At 39.0% G+C, this 16455-nt stretch overlaps 1 long non-coding RNA gene across 2 annotated transcripts in view; it reads left to right on the forward strand.

Annotated features, from left to right (window-relative positions):
- The first annotated feature begins 219 nt into the window (after positions 1-219).
- Positions 220-16455, forward strand: part of LOC146705408 (uncharacterized) — a 40009-nt gene continuing 23773 nt past the window's right edge. For both annotated transcript variants that reach the window (XR_014921363.1, XR_014921364.1), the window contains exons 1-2: positions 220-444; positions 2697-2776. This is a non-coding gene — a long non-coding RNA (uncharacterized LOC146705408). The remainder of the gene's footprint in view (positions 445-2696; positions 2777-16455) is intronic.

The raw sequence follows: 16455 nt of genomic DNA on the forward strand, positions 1-16455 counted from the left end.
TCCTTGTCGTCCTCTTCATCCTACTTCTTCACCTCCACGTCCTCTTCCTCGGCCTCCTCTACTTCTCACTCTTTCTGCTCCCTCCATTGTACTCCGCACACACAGCTTACCTGTATTATAGTGTAACTAACAGTGAAGTGTTCCAATGTTTTTCCTGTGTTTATATTTGTAAGTTTCCTTTAATTGTGGAACTTTGTTTTGTAATTGGTGGCAGCGGAAGTAACGTGCAGCACGGACTGAGTTTGTGGTGACACTAGAGCAGAGAAGCATGGCGCTCTGTGAGTTCAGCTGCATCGTCCTACTGCTTTAAACTGGACTTAAGTTTTAAAGAACACATAAGTTAAGTTAAGTTAAATTAAACCCAATTGTGGAATCACCGTTGAGAGGAGTAGCGGCTCGCGCGAAGAACGGACTTTCTCCCGTTTGGCTACAGCAGGCAATGAGGTGTGTTCAGGGTGCCTCTGTTAATTTCAGTTTCAATGAAAGTGCCATAAAAAGGCATTTATGTGTCTATACCTTTGTTGTTTGGATTTACTGTGATAAGAGTTATTGTAAACATGTTGCTTATTGTAATTGTTTTGTTTGGGTAGTTCTCACGATGATGATGATGATGACGACGCTGAGTGATCTTGTCGCCGAACATTGAATAAATCATCTGTAAACAAGAACTTGTCCGCGTGGTGGCTGACAGGAGCTACATATAGTGCTTAGGCTGATTGCAAAGTGAACTAATTATCTAAAAAAGTTTTCACATGTGAAAGTGTGCCAGACAGTTGGCGAATTAGTGTTAATGATAGCCATACATGTGTATACTTTTGCTAGGAGTGTGTTGGAAATTTGGTAATTGAGTGTTGTGCAGTGAATTGTGCCTACAGTTTTGCAAAGTGTGTGTTACAAAATTGCAAACTGAGTGCAAAGCAGTTTTTGTGCTTTTAGTTTTGCAAACTCAGTGAGTGGTTTTGCTATAAGTCTGAATAGTTTTAGAGATTGTGCTACAGGAATCACAGTTAGGGTTTAAGCATTCAGAAAAAACTGTAATTAGACAGTTCTATAGATGATGTTGATAAAGTAATTAAGTTTAACATGGCTTGCATGGAAATAGTGCAGTAATATGGTGAAGTTTTAGTGTTCATGGTCACAGACGTCAATTTAAACTCAAGCAAGCTTTTACATTTTACAGCTTTTACATTTGCTCATTGGATTACAATTACAATCATTGATTGTACATTTTTATACTAACTGTACATGTGTGGGTGTTGGAAAGTTAAGTTATTAATTAAGACTGGCAGCAGCGCAGATCAGCTGATCACTGTCTGCACCCAGAACCTACTGGAGCTCACAGAAGAAATCATTGTGGCTTATTTCTTTGCTTTTCCCCACACTGCACCACCACAGACGATTTTAGGTCTCCCACAGCTTTCACCCGTTTACACCGCAGGAAACCACACGTACAGCCGGATCCTTTAATTCCCTTTGTGTTTTCTTTATTCTACATAATATGTTGAAGTTGAGTACACTCATTAGAATTAGAGTTGAAATAAAAACTTTTATTCCTTTTTTATTATAATATGACTTGAGGTTTTGTTAGCCTGACAAAAAGAAAAAAAGAAAAGAAAAAAAAACTGTCGCCCAAATCACTTTTTCCCTCTTTCATTTCAAAGCCTGTACTTTTCACCTTCACTTGAGTAAAGAAGTTAGATCAGTACTTCAGCTTCATTTAGAGTATTTTTAACACAAGTAAGTGATGAAAGTGTGTATTTTTACCACCCCTGTCCAAGGTCAGCTACACGTGGCAGAGCCTGAATAGGGTAATCTTGTCAACGCCTGGTGACGGTGTATTTAGTAAATACTCTGAAAACGTGACTGTTCACAACACGTGGACATGTTCTATATGTCTGATCGTCCATATGCCAAATGCTTTACCTTCTAGCATTTTTAACAGGCTGTTAAATATAGGTTGTACAATAAACCCATTGTTCTAAACACAAGATTATCAACATAATAGTTGTTCTTTCTGTTGGTTATACAACCTGGAAAGGGCACCAATGCCCTAATAACTGTGGAGACAATTTTATAAGAACTAATAATATGGTGGGATTTCTCTTTACATACACTTAAATTTGAGATGTAGAAAATCCAGTCTAGAATGGGTAAAAGTAAGCACATGACCCACACTGGTCCAAAATATCAAAGTCTAACAGCAGTCAGAAGCAGTCGAACTATAACAAAGTGAAAATGCAAAGGATACTGGACTTTCTGAAATTTCAGCTGCAGCACTGTCACACTTTCTCTGTATGAACTTCAGACAAAAAGTTTTAACCAGCGACTAAAATGGGCGAAAACAGCGTTCCAGCCACTTCAGTTAATAAGCAATTAAATCTAACAGACAGATATTTGGTGACAGCATGGAGCTGCATGCTCAGTAATAAGAATATAAAGACATCTCACAGCGTAGTTTACAGCTCCAACACATCCTTTTTTCTTTTCTTCTCTGTGATGGTTCATCGTGCAAACGTGACAGCAGCGCTTCAGCATATAGCTAGTACTGCCAAGGGAGTGAGCATAAATAGCAACTTTTTAAAAAGTGTGCGCAAATTTCCACACATCTAAAAAAAAAATATCAGCACACAAACTGTTTCTGTGCAATTTTTTTACAAAATGTGTTAGCTAGCTAAATGCACAGTTGTATTTCCCAGGAGGAGAGGGGAAGAAATGATAATGTGCAGCACAGATGGAGGAAGATGTAAGGAGAAGGACGGGATTGGGAGTTTCAAAGGTAAGGACTGCTCAGCATGTTAGAATGTAATCTAAAATGTAATGTAACTTCAAAGTTTTTAAGTCAGATAACCCAGATATTGCTTAATTATATTTTTATGAAATATCTTGTAAAACAAACTGAAGTATACTCATTTTGTGTTATCAAACTTTGCATTTAAGCAGGCATGCTAAACCATTTGGTACAGTTTGGTTAGTTTGATGTGGTGAAGTTCACAGTACTGAACTATGTTGGATTTGTACACAGCTGGCATGGTGTTTATGTCTGGGTCAAGTGTAGCAGACATCATTTCACTAACAGAAATGCAGCTAGTATTTCTTGAAAGTGAATGTGAGATGGAATAAGCAAAGATCTAGGCATGATGTGTTTTGGGACTGGCGGCGGCTCCCGGGCCAGGCAGATCCCAAATGAAGAAATCTCCCACAAACAGTGAGCACTGAACAATAGAACTATCCCGAACATTGTTGCAAACATATAACTGGTAAGATTGCAATGACCAGTAGCTGATCACCTTAATTGGGGGTCGGAGATCCCTATGTATGATGCTGATGTTGTCAAGGGCAGTGTGGGCTAATTGTTAATGGTGGACTCAAATGTATGATTCAGATAGACTGTGTTAGCAGCTTTAAGAGATTAGTGATGTGTCGGTCGCGAACGAACCAGCTCTTAGAGCCGGCTCTTTGAAGTGAACGACAAAAGCCGTGGGTTTTTTTTTCCTTTCTCTCACCCTCTCTCTCGCACTTTTTTTCAGCTTCACTCCGCACGCAAGCCTTGTGCTTTGCACTCGGAAGAGAGGGGAGGGGTGGTAGTTACACTCGCAGTAGCACAGGAACAGAGCGGGAGGAAGAGAGTATGGTAAATTTGATTCTTTTTACTGAATCGAGTTTTAATGAGTCACTCACCAAAGTGAATCGGATTTGAGTCATTTTATTCACTGAGTCAGTTGACCAGAGAGTGCAAAAAATTTACATTTTCACTCAAACTTAATTTGTTTCTCTTTTCATGTAAATCCCACTGCTAAGATGAATGATTAAAAAAAAACAAAACTATTTTATAGAGCAAAAAAGAGCAAAAACATTTCTAAAATTAAGCAATTTCCTATCAAAATTGCTTAATAAACTTTTATTTTGTTTATTTTTATTTCATTAGTATTTTCCTTAAATGTGTTAAATATATATTTTCTCATCTAAATGTCCACTGAGCTGTGAGCCAGGGGGCGGTAATGCGCCTTAACATTGGATGCCAACCAAGAAGAAGAAGAAGCTGTGAGCCAGGAGGGAGGGGGTGAGTGAGTGAGTGATACATTCGCTCGCTATTTTCTTGATGTGAGCTTCTACTCAGGGTTTTTTCTTCCAGTTCAGAGCAGAAATGCTTTTGTTAAGAAACTGGCTGTTGTTCCCCCCCCCCACAATTTGAATTATAAGCTAGATATATTTCTACTAAGCGAATTAGTTTGCTAACAGAAACAGGGATGAGTCAGTGAGTCAGTTGGGCTTGTGATTCATGATTCACGAGTCAGTAAAGTGATTCTCGAGTATTGAACGATTCGTTCACGAATCGAACATCACTAGAAGAGAGAGAGAGAAAGAGAGCCAGGGACAACAACGACACATTAGAAAGGTAAAAGGATTCAGAAAGTTTATTCATGCAGGCCAGAGAATGTGCATCTTCTTTTTGTTTTCATATTTTAATTTATATTTTATTGTGTTGTGGTTTGCAGTGTTTTGTGTTGTTTCACTTTAAATTTGTTTAAAGGAAAAAACTGAAAATTTAAATAGTTAAAAGTTGAAATGTAAAAATAATGGTTTTTGTATTATATGATTTATTTATTACATTTTATGTGGAGTGAATAAATAAAAGTATATTTACGGTGGCCCCTACAGACAAAGCACGTACAAACTCCAAAACACGTACAAACCCTGAAGCACATACAAAACACAACAGAAGTGCTGTTGTGTTTTGTATGTGCTAGGCGCAGTGTTGAGCTTTTGTTACCTGGTGGCCACACAAGCCAGGAAGTACCAACGACCAGATTTGGTGTGTGGTAGTAACAGGTAAATGAACTTTTTTTTAAAAAATTATTTGAATATTTAACACACATATGCTTTCAATTGTGTAATTTAAGTGATCTAGTAGCTCTGTTTTAGAAATTCAGTTAACGCTAGAAATGTGCTTTGGAGTTTGTACATGCTTTGTCTCTAGGGGCCACCGTATATATTTATGTATAAACATATATAAATAAAACCACGTTTTTTTTACATTAGTAATTCCTTTTGTGCATAATTTTATATTGTTGTTAATATTGTTAACAACAAAGTTGTTAAAATTGGGACCCCTTCTGTTTAACATTTACATGCTCCCACTTTCACAGATTATAAAGAACAACAAAATAAACTATCATAGGAATTTTCTCCAGCTAAACAAAAACAAAACTGAAGTAACAGTCTTTGGTGCCAAAGAAAAATGATTACAGGTCACCAGCGAACTTCAATCTATACACCTAAAAACCACAAACCAGGCGAGAAATTTGGGTGTAGTGATGGATGCAGACCTAAACTTAGAAAAACACATTAAGACATTAACAAAGTCAGCTTACTATCACCTCAAGAATATTTCAAGGATAAAAGATCTGATGTCTCAACAGGACCTGGAAAAACTAGTCCATGCATTCAAATTTCAAATTTCAAATTTCAAATTCAAATTTTATTTGTCACGTACACAGTCATGCACAGTACGATATGTAGTGAAATGCTTGGACAACTGCTCGTGACCTAAAGAAAACAAAAAAGGAAAAGGCTATGAATAAGATAGGTAATAAATATGAAAAATTAAAAAGGGTAAATTTAACTAGGAAGGAATAAAATATAAATTAAGGTTAAAAATGAAATAACTGTACAACACAAATTAGAATGAAGGGTAAATTTAACTGGGAAAGAATAAGATAAAATATATAAATTAAAGTTGAAAATAAAATAACTGTACAACAAAATACAGAATATAGAACTATATAAGAATGTATGAAGAAATATAAATATAAATAAATATATACACAATAACAGCAGCTGTACAAGTATTAACTGGAAATGAAGAATATAATGTCCAGTGTTGTGCAATCCACATTATGTCTTGTGCAGTGCAAATATGCTTAAAGTGATTTAAGTGATGAAGTGAAAACAATGTCCAGAAAGTCCAGTGTGTGTGTAAGAACTATATGTGTGGGTCAGTACTGTGTGGTGGTGTGATTGAGAGACCGTATCGCCTGCGGGAAGAAGCTCCTCCTCAGTCTCTCTGTGTTGGTCTTCAGGGAGCGGAATCGCTTTCCTGACCTCAACAGAGAGAACAGTCTGTTGTTGGGATGGCTGAGGTCCTTCACGATCTTCCTGGCCTTGGTCCAGCACCGCCTGCTGTAGATTGAGTGCAGGTCAGGGAGCTTGGAGCGGATGGTGCGCTCAGCTGATTGCACAACCCTCTGTAGAGCTCGTCTGTCCTGCATGGTGCTGTTTCCGAACCAGGTTAAGATGTTTCCCGTCAGGATGCTCTCTATGGTGCAGGAGTAAAAGTTCCTGAGCACCTTGGAGGGCAGTTGGAAGTCTCTCAAGCGTCTGAGGTGGTAGAGACGCTGACGGGCCTTTTTCACCACGGAGTTGATGTGACAGGACCATGACAGGTCCTGCGTGATGTGAACTCCGAGGTATTTGAAGCTGTCCACTCTCTCCACTGGGCACTCGTTGATGACGGGGGTCTGGTAGTTCCTCTCCTGCTTAGTGCTGAAGTCCACTATCAGCTCCTTTGTCTTACTGACGTTTAGAAGGAGGTTGTTCCTCCAAAATACATCAGTGACCTCCTGACCCAGTATGAACCTTCCAGATCCCTCAGGTCATCTGGATCCGGTTTTTTATCAGTTCCCAGAGTCAGAACCAGACACGGAGAAGCTGCATTCAGCTTTTATGCGCCATATATCTGGAACAAACTCCCAGAAAGCCTCAGGTCAGCTAAAACACTCAGTTTATTTAAATCCAATTTGAAGACACACCTATTCTCAGCTGCATTTGAATAAAGCACCAAATCCGCACTTAAGCTTAAATTTCAAAACTTATATTTTAACTACTGATTTTATCTACTGTTCTGATTTTATCTACAGTTTTTTTAAATCAATTTTAAATCATGCTTTTTATTGTTTTTGTTTTTTAATGTCTCTGTAAAGCACTTTGAATCACCTTGTTGTTGAATTGTGCTATATAAATAAGCTTGCCTTGCCTTGCCTAATAATAAATTAATTAAATCAACAAAACAACCCGAAGAGCCGGTTGGGAGCCGAAAGAGCCGTCTCTTTTTAGTGAGTCGAGCCGAAAGAGCCGGTTCTCTAAAAGGAGCCGGAAATCCCATCACTATAAGAGATGCACAGAGGGAATACAAACTGTGAGCAATGACTGAGGTAACTCCGGAGCTGGGCAGACCACAGGGTTTGAGATTCTGGGAGAGAAGAGAGAGCTGTTAGTGCAAGCAGAGGAGCTGCTTGGACTTGTGTATCCAGAGAGGGCGCCAGAAAATGAGTCCTCTCGTTTGCCTGAAAAGTCAGGGAAGAAATCCTGAGGGAGAGGTCACTGGATAGCTTTTCTGTGGGAGCTGAGAGCTGTGGAGAGTGAGCAGACAGGTAGGCTGAAGAACGGAATGTTTCACAGAACACTTTCAGGATAAGCTCAACGGAAACAGGTAGTAGCTTCTGGTAAAAGGGCCACAATTCAGCCAACAGATTCAATACTGGAAGCATGAAGAGGCAGTCCTTAAATGAGGACAAACCTTTCCTCAGCTTCTCTTGGACTCAGCAGAAGTTAGAGACTCCAGGGAAAAAAAAAAAAAACTAGTGGAGGACTATGACAGATATAGCTACTCCGATATGGAAGGAATGGGCAGGAAGAGATCATGGAAAACTATGGACAATCGAAGAACTTGAGGAAAGTGTGAGAGGAGCCAAAAACCCAACTTAAATAACTTAAATAATCACTATTTAGAATGATGCTTGTCATTATGAATTTATATGAATACTAAAAATGTGGTTACTATGAGAAGTTGATAGATCTATGATAATGCTTTTTCTAATGTGTTTGGCGAGGATACTATCCACAGCATTGAGTAATTGCTAAGCAATCCACTTCTACAGCTATTCCTACGGTTGTGTCTGGAGTGCAGTGGCTTTCGCTCAGTAGGCTGTGTGTAGGAAAAATATCTACAGAAATGGGCACAAAGTGTAACTTCCTCCAACAGAAGGTCTGAAACTACATCAGTAGGTCAACCCACACACAAAAAAATTCATCAGCTATATCTACCAACCTGCAACACACATGAAAAAAAATATTCTAACTTGTTTCGCAAATAACTCTGAAATGTAACAATAAAAGTGAAGGCCTCAAATAGTACTTTGGACCATTTCAGGCGTGTAGACAGACTCAGGAAGGGGCAGAGCCTATTGCTTATCACATTTATCTTCATTTAACTTGAGAAAAATGTTGAGACAGTTTGAACACACTGAGCCCAAAGGACCAGGTAAACACAGGGTGTGTATGTGTGTGCGTGATGGTCTGCTGGGAGGAATCAATCAAGTAAACACCAGCGTGACACCACACTCATCCACTTCCTCACTTTCCCCCCTTTTTCTCTCCTGCTCTCTCTCTGTGTCTGTCTAATGCTCAGATGCCCTGACAGCACCCCATTAGTGTGACTGACACTGACAGACAGAGAAGGAGAGACCATGTGAAACACTGTGACTCTGTGTGTGTGTGTGTGTGTGTGTGTGTGTGCGCGCAGATCTTGTTCATGCTGACAGGCCCACCTGCTGTGAGTGTTTGACGTTCACATGCACTGTATAACAAGGGTTACGCTGCAGAAAAATCCAGCTTTCTGATTGGCTGGTGCATGCCCTCATATACTAGACTGCTTCTCGGCCTATTTTTAATCTTTAATCTGAGTCCTGATAGTCCGACTGAAACACATTGAGGCCAGAAGGGTTGTGGGATCATTCAGAGTGCATCCGGTGGTGTTGCATGCATCTCTGTCTATGCTTCGATGTGAATGACAAGTGTTTTTCAAATTTGTTCAAATGTGTTTCATTTTGATGATCTGGCACGTAGTTCAGGCAGACCAAGAGTCCAGCTTAAAGAAACAAACTGTCCACAATAACTCAGTCCACCATGTGCAGGCGTGTGTGTGAATCCTCTTTCAGCCCTGCACCTACTATGTAAAAAGACAGATTAAACACCAGGTGTGCCTCTCATCTCACTGGTGCACCCTAAATCACTCTGCCCCACATCTCTTCTTCCAGTTAAGCTACAAACCACAACCCACTACCACAACTGTGTATCTAGTTGTCTTAAAGGCCAGAGCGAGTTTATACGAGCTAGTTTAGAATAACCAGTTATCCCTGGATGCTCCAGTTTCTTCCCACATCTAAACTCCACACAGAAATCAGGCCAGCAGATTCAAACCCACAACCTTCTTGTTGTGAGGTGACAGTGTTTGGGTTGTTAGGGTTGATATGCAGGTGAAGGAAAACTAAAATACTGCCTCGAGAGTTCATTGTGACTGCTTTTGATTGGCCACGACGGCTTTAGGGTTTGGTTGGATCTCTGAAGGTTTGTGTGTCACGCTTGTAATGCTGTGCTAAGATAGTGTTTCAAGTGGGCCACAGATCAGCAGCTGCTCACGGTTGATCTGACTGTCACCCACGATGCTTCCTCTGAAGCCACTTTGCAACCCAACTCCATGTCAGTTCCTCGTTTTCATGCTGTTTCTGGTTTAAGTGTTTTGTGTTTTACAGTGGTCTTGTTGCTGCTTTCCACACACTAGGCTTTGCACATTTGCACACAGAAGGACATGAATAGAAATATAAATGACTGCAGATGAGAATAATAATCTTTTGGATTCTTCTCATATTTTCTATTATTCTTTTTTATTAATTTTCTGTGGATGCAAGAATTTTTGTGAGAACAAAGGAGGGAAAGCTGTTAGAATTTTTCCCTCCCTGCACTCCTTTTTCCAATTCTCTCATCATCCCTTCACCCCCTCCCCCCACCCCCCAATGCTCCATCTCAGTAGGAGGTGAACCAGTGTTAACTACCTCTAAAATAATAATCTTCTCTCCATCATAATTGCCGTTCTTCACAAATGTAAAGATGATTAAAAGTGGCTTAGCGGCTTCAGGGGGAGGATTGGTTGGGCAGTGTTGCTCCCCAGGGCACACACAGAGACTGTGTGTGTGTGCGTGTGTGTGTGTGTGTGCCTGTGCGTTGTGTGTGTATATTAATCTGGTAAAAGTTAGAAATGCAATTACAGACAGTGTGAGCGTGAAGCTCAACCTAACAAGGTCAGAGGAGCTGCAGCAGAAATATTAAAGCAATACTCAGACCCTTTTTTTAAAGGGTGATTTCACCTAAATTACACATAATTACACATAATACATCTGCCAACCAGTCAAGTTGAAGATGTCTGGATGTGACCTTTGACCTTTTCAATAAAACCTAATCACTTAATTTTTTTCCTGTTAAACATTAGTGTAAAATATTATTGTTTAAATCCTGAACTTAAAGAACTTTCCTCCACATATTGCCTTGACAATGAGATGACTTTAGTGATAAACCACCAGAAAACATAACTTAGGAATATTCAGTAAAAATTTGCTTCCTGTTAGCCTTTTATGAAGCTTTCAGGGCACATAAAAACACTCTCGCAAACAGCCAAGGACCCCCATTGACACAATTCTTTCAACGGTCCTTTAATGTAACATTAATTGCAACTAAATGCCTTTCCTCAGCCTCAAACTTTGTCTATACATGGCTCACACACGAGCTTCAGGAAGCTTTGCCTCAGTGGAAACCTGTTGAAATATTCTTATTTGCTCTCCATCCCAATGTTTAATCTCTTAAAATTAATGTGTGAGACTTCTCTCAAAAGACCACATCTTCTGGTTTATGTGGGTATTGATAGATTAAACTCACAAAGCTAAGATACACACATAAACCCACAGCTTCCATCACCACATAGAGCAGACAAAGGGAAGCAAACGCAAAAACAGTTTCAAATATAAAATTCAAAAAGAGTATAAAATCCAACTGACAGGGAAAACACAGAGAGAGAGATAACAGCCACTCTGACAAGGAACACGAGATAGCACTATCAATACACAGGGGGCTAATCAGGGGAAGTGGACACAGCTGGGAAACACAAACACACGATTAAGATAATGATACAGGGGAGGAAGTGAGACTCAAAACAACATTAGAGAAAGAATTAAATATCAAATTAAAGCAGGAAATGAATATGAACAACTTAACAGAGGGAACATACTGACTACTGGCTCGATCTAATATCAGAAAAAGCAGATGAAAAGTAAACCAATCGCAAGCAACATAAGGCAATAGTTCTACCACCAGTAAACCTAAGAATGAACGCAGAATCAATCCAAAGGATAACCTAACACACTAAAGTCAAAGTACCATAAACTTAATAAAACTGAAAATCCTGAGAAGAAGATCCAGCATGACACACCTATTCTGACTGTCTTTAAAAGTAATTCATGAATGCTCAAAAATATTGAATTGAATGCAAATTTAAATGTATGTACTTTAGCCAAATAATCTTTTCCCAACTCCAAATATAATATATAATAATAAACTGCTTTGTTTATAATTAATAAATATAATATGATGCAAACTCTTAAGTCCCCCCCCTCCCTGAAGGCAGAGTATGTAATCACAATTTTGATTTTGACCACAATTTTTTGTGGATCATCCTCAATATTCACAATGATACGCTAGGGCTTGGGGGACATGATTACCATGATTAGCTAAGTATTTGACTTTGACCTTCAATTTAGCAAGATCGAAGTTGACCTTTGGAAAAAAAGAAGTTTCAAGCAACCATATTTTATTGTTTGGAAGTGCACGGAGCTGTACAACACTTTGTCGAAGTCCCAGTGATGCCATAACAGGCTGACGGCATCATAGTGTAATAAAAAAAGGGGGACACCATCATGTTTTATTAAAAACAATATAACTTTTACCCTCCGAGGGGAGTCTCGGAGTACTTGTTTCTTCATATTTTGCTTGTGAAATGGAAAAATAGTATGTCAGCAGTTTCAGAAAATGGAATTTATCCAACTATGGGCGATTCAGTTTGGCAGTTCTCAGTGGTGATAAATGATGTGGTGGTAAAAGTTTATAACCACTTAGAAACCACAATCTAACATTCAACATTCAGCTTATTACTGACAGCAGCTCAAGGTAAGGTCTCCAGCAGAACTCCCACGCATGAATACATAAGACATTTAGCCCTGATAGAAGATGGAGTATAGGAGTTTGCTATGACTACCTTTATTCTTCAACACAACCTGAACTCTCTGAGGCAGCTTTCTGTAATTTCTTTGAGCAGTCTTCAGGAATATTTCTCCAGGCTTCTTGGAGGACATTCAAAACTCCTTTTTGGATGTTTCTGCCTTTTGTTATGGTCTCTGTCAAGATGATCCCACACTTCTTCAGTAATGTTGAGGTTGGGTTCTAGGCAGGCCATGATGTTCATAGCTCCGAGACTTCAGGTAGTCACTGTCATTCAAGTATTAAAAACAATCCTCATATGTTTGCTTATATGCTGTTTATAAAGTGATTACTAAACAGTTAGAATACTACTTTTGTCACAACCCTTGAATTAAAGCTGAAAGTCTGCACTTTTAATCACATATTGACAGTTTGATTTGAAATTGTGCATCGATACAATATCACTTGTAGCACATGAATGCATGTTTGGTCCACTCGTCCAGGAGGGGACAGGGAACAATCTTCATAAACTAAGCTACTGTGAGGGCCACCATCTGTATGGTGTATAAAAATATTTTATACATATCCTAAAACAATATACATATCATTTCAATTAAGCACTGAATGGCAACCTTACCACTGCATTCAGTGTGCACATGCATGCTCATTATGCTACCTACCATTTTTCATATTTATATCCTTCAAAATATGTAATCAAGCAAATTTGTTACATTATTGCAATCAGAATTTAGAATCTGGATTTAAATCTAGTAAATTTACCAGGTGGCTGCCGCTCCTCTGCTGGAGGTTTCTTCCTGTTAAAAGAGAGTTTTTCCTTCACACGGTCGCCAAAGTACCTCCTTATAGGGGCTCGTCTGATTGCTAGGGTGTTCCATGTATTATTGCAGGGTATTTACCTTACAATATTAAGTGCCTTGAAATGAATATTATTGTGATTTGGCACTATATAAATAAAATTAAACTGTACTGAATTTTGGCCTAACACCAAAGCAAAGATGTGGGGGGTTATGCAGATTTTTGTCATCGTCCAAACACTTTCTGTATTTTTGACCGCTAATTTACAAATAATATGTCAAAATGTCAGCAGTAACACTGCTGTGGTATTCATATACTGTTTCATGACACTAGGCTGAAAAAGCATTCGATCACTATTTAAATTCAGATTTTTTTTCTCAAACAATTATGAAACCCAAGGAATTCATAAAGGAGAATATGCATTTAAATTCATTTCAGATTGTAATAAATATTACTTGCCATTTTTTTGTCCCCATCCCCAAGAACGTCCTTTAAAAGTGCCTTTCAACAAAATTAAAAGTACAGCTAGCCCCAACACACACACACACACACACACACACACACACACACACACACACACACACACACACTTTCCACTACAACATGGGACAGCTCTTACTCTATCCATAAATCAGAACTTCACCATGTGTTAAATTATTTACATTTGTATTTGCATGTCATTATTCTTTTTTTATGTCTGTCACGGCGGGGTGCGCCGGTGTGTGTGGAAACAAGACCCAAAAGCAGATGACGATGAGGAGTACTAAGGTTTAACAGAAAGGTGAGGCTTTATTTAAATGACGGCAGGGTTAAACCAGGAAACCAAAACAAACTGGCAAAACACTAAGAAACAAAACACTAAACTGGCAAAACACTAAGAAACAAAACACTAAAGGTACTAAGACCAAAAACTATAACTATAACTGAGGTGGAAAATAACAGGCAAAGACTAAGACTATAACTGTAACTCTGGTGAGATAAACAGACTAAGACTAACGTGGAATTAACAGACGAAAACTAGAACTATGGCTGAGGTAAACAGACGAACCGACAATGGCATGAAGAAAACAAAAGGCTTAAATACAGACATGAGGTGATCAGGGGAAGTGGGGACACATGGGGGAACAGCTGACAGACATAAACCTAATGACAGGACCAGGAGAGGAAAGCTAAATACAATGAACAAAGAACACATGACATTGTCAAAATAAAACAGGAAATACTAAAACTAAACATGACAACACAACTTAACAGACCTAATACGTGATGAATAAATACAAAACCCCAAAACATAGAAAACCCAGGAACAATAACTGCCTAAACTAAAGGCAGATAGGAAATAACACAAACTAAATCACATAACAAAATGAGACAAATACAAACATGAACTCAGAGCGCTGGGTCAGAGACCCAGCCTGTGACAATGTCCATACTTCTGGCTTATTTTGTACTTTCTTTCTGTTCAATTTGAACTAAATAGAGTTTTTTTTTTATTCAGTCTTTCACCTTTCTTTCCTTCCCTGAGCCATGCACCCTTGTTTCCTCTCATCTTCACTGTCTGATTCCCCCTTCATCCGTCTTCGTCTCCCCCCTTTGCTCTCCTCCTTTAATCAATCACTCTGGCCACTCATCTGTCCTTTCCCTCTCTGTCCCTCCCCCACTCGCTCTGTGCTACAGATCATCCATTTTAAAATCCTCACAGGTGTATTTCCTCCTGCTGTTTGGACTCTTAGTGTCTCGTGTCCACATTTATTTAAAGTACTACCAAATACTGCAGAGCAGGATAGTTTTTTTAATAAACATATTTGTAATGTTTAAAACTATTTGCGTAATATGATCTAAAGAAAAAGTCTGATGCAAAGGCAGAGAGAAAAATAAGAGTGAAACATGTAGGCTGTTCAAATGAGCTTCAGGAAAAGATTCACTGAGTGCAGTGCAGAGAAGGTCTCAGCCTTGGCCGTCAGTCATCTTGACTTATACATCCATCGGAAGGTTCAGATTTATGCTGCACCTTATGATTGATTTCATGATTGATAATCTGTCCATTACTGTGTCAATAAGACACATGGAAGCAATAAATTATGCCTATCCAGAGCTCAAGGCAACAACTTTGCAACATAATGACTTAAGGCTTCAGCCCACAAGGCAAGACATGTAGTGATGTTACCAATTAGAAAAATCACAGAAAGTATTTTCCATTTTTCAGTATAGCATTCTGACAAGCACTGATGCATTTTTCTTCTTCCTGCTCAAAATGTTTATTGTGCTCAATATTTATGGCAAAATCTGATGTTAACACTTTTCCCATTTGTGCAGAAAAAGCTACTTTCACACAAGACAATCTTTGGAGAATCAGATCACGACATCATCCACTGCTGTCTTGATATGTAGTGAAGGCAGGACACAAAATATACTCTTTAACTGTGGCTTTACTGGTCCTTTACCTGTGTTTTTCTCATGGACTGGCAGGAAGTGGAACGCGAGAAATCCAGGTAGAAATGACAGGTAGAAACAAAGAGATGGCAAACACATGCTAAGACAAAGGCTATATATATGTGTGTGTGTGTGTGTGTGTGTGTGTGTGTGTGTGTGTGTGTGTATATATATATATATATATATATATATATATATATATATATATATATATATATACTGATCACATGGAAAAAGATAAGATCTTCTGGAGGAAAGTTCTGTGGTCAGACGAAACAAAAATCGAGCTTTTTGGCCACAATGCCCAGCAATATGTTTGGAGGAGAAAAGGTGAGGCCTTTAACCCCAAGAACTCCATGCCTGCAATCAAGCATGGTGGTGGGAGTATTATGCTGTGGGGCTGTTTTGCTGCCAATGGAACTGGTGCTTTACAGAGAGTAAATGGGATAAAGAAGAAAGAGGATTACCTTCAAATTCTTCAACATAACCTAAAATCCTCTGCATGAAGGTTGGGTCTTGGGCACAGTACGGTGTTCCAACAGGACAATGACCCCAAACACACATCAAAAGCGGTAAAGGAATGGCTAAATCAGGCTAGAATAAGGGTTTTAGAAAGGCCTTCCCAAAGTCCTGACTTAAACCCCATTGAAAACATGTGGACAATGCTGAAGAAACAAGTCCATGTCAGAAAGCCATCAAATTTAACTGAACTGCACCAATTCTGTGAAGAGGAGTGGTGAAAGATTCAACCAGAAGTTTGCTAGAAACTTGTGTATGGCTACCAAAAGCGCCTAATTGAAGTGAAAATGGCTGAGGGACATGTAACCAAATATTAGCACTGCTGTATGTATATTTTTGACCCAGCAGATGTGATCACTTTTTTCTGTTAACCCATAATAGAGTCATAAAGAGTTTTAGAAATAACGGGACACTCAGTAGAGCCATTATATTATGTTCTTTACAAGTGTATGTAAACTTTTGACCACAAGTGTATTTGCAAAAGTGCTCCGACGTTTTTGTAGACTTTTGTTACCCACCAGCTCAATAGCTGGCCAGGAGGTCAAGGCTCACTAGAGCCAGCAAGAACAGCGGACTCCTGGCACATCGTTTTCAGACGCTGTGGGG

The sequence above is a fragment of the Copadichromis virginalis genome, linkage group LG7 (assembly GCF_057382275.1).
Source record: "Copadichromis virginalis isolate Kocher_CV1m ecotype Utaka linkage group LG7, C_Virginalis_male_GT1.1, whole genome shotgun sequence".
Classification (NCBI taxonomy): Eukaryota; Metazoa; Chordata; class Actinopteri; order Cichliformes; family Cichlidae; genus Copadichromis; species Copadichromis virginalis.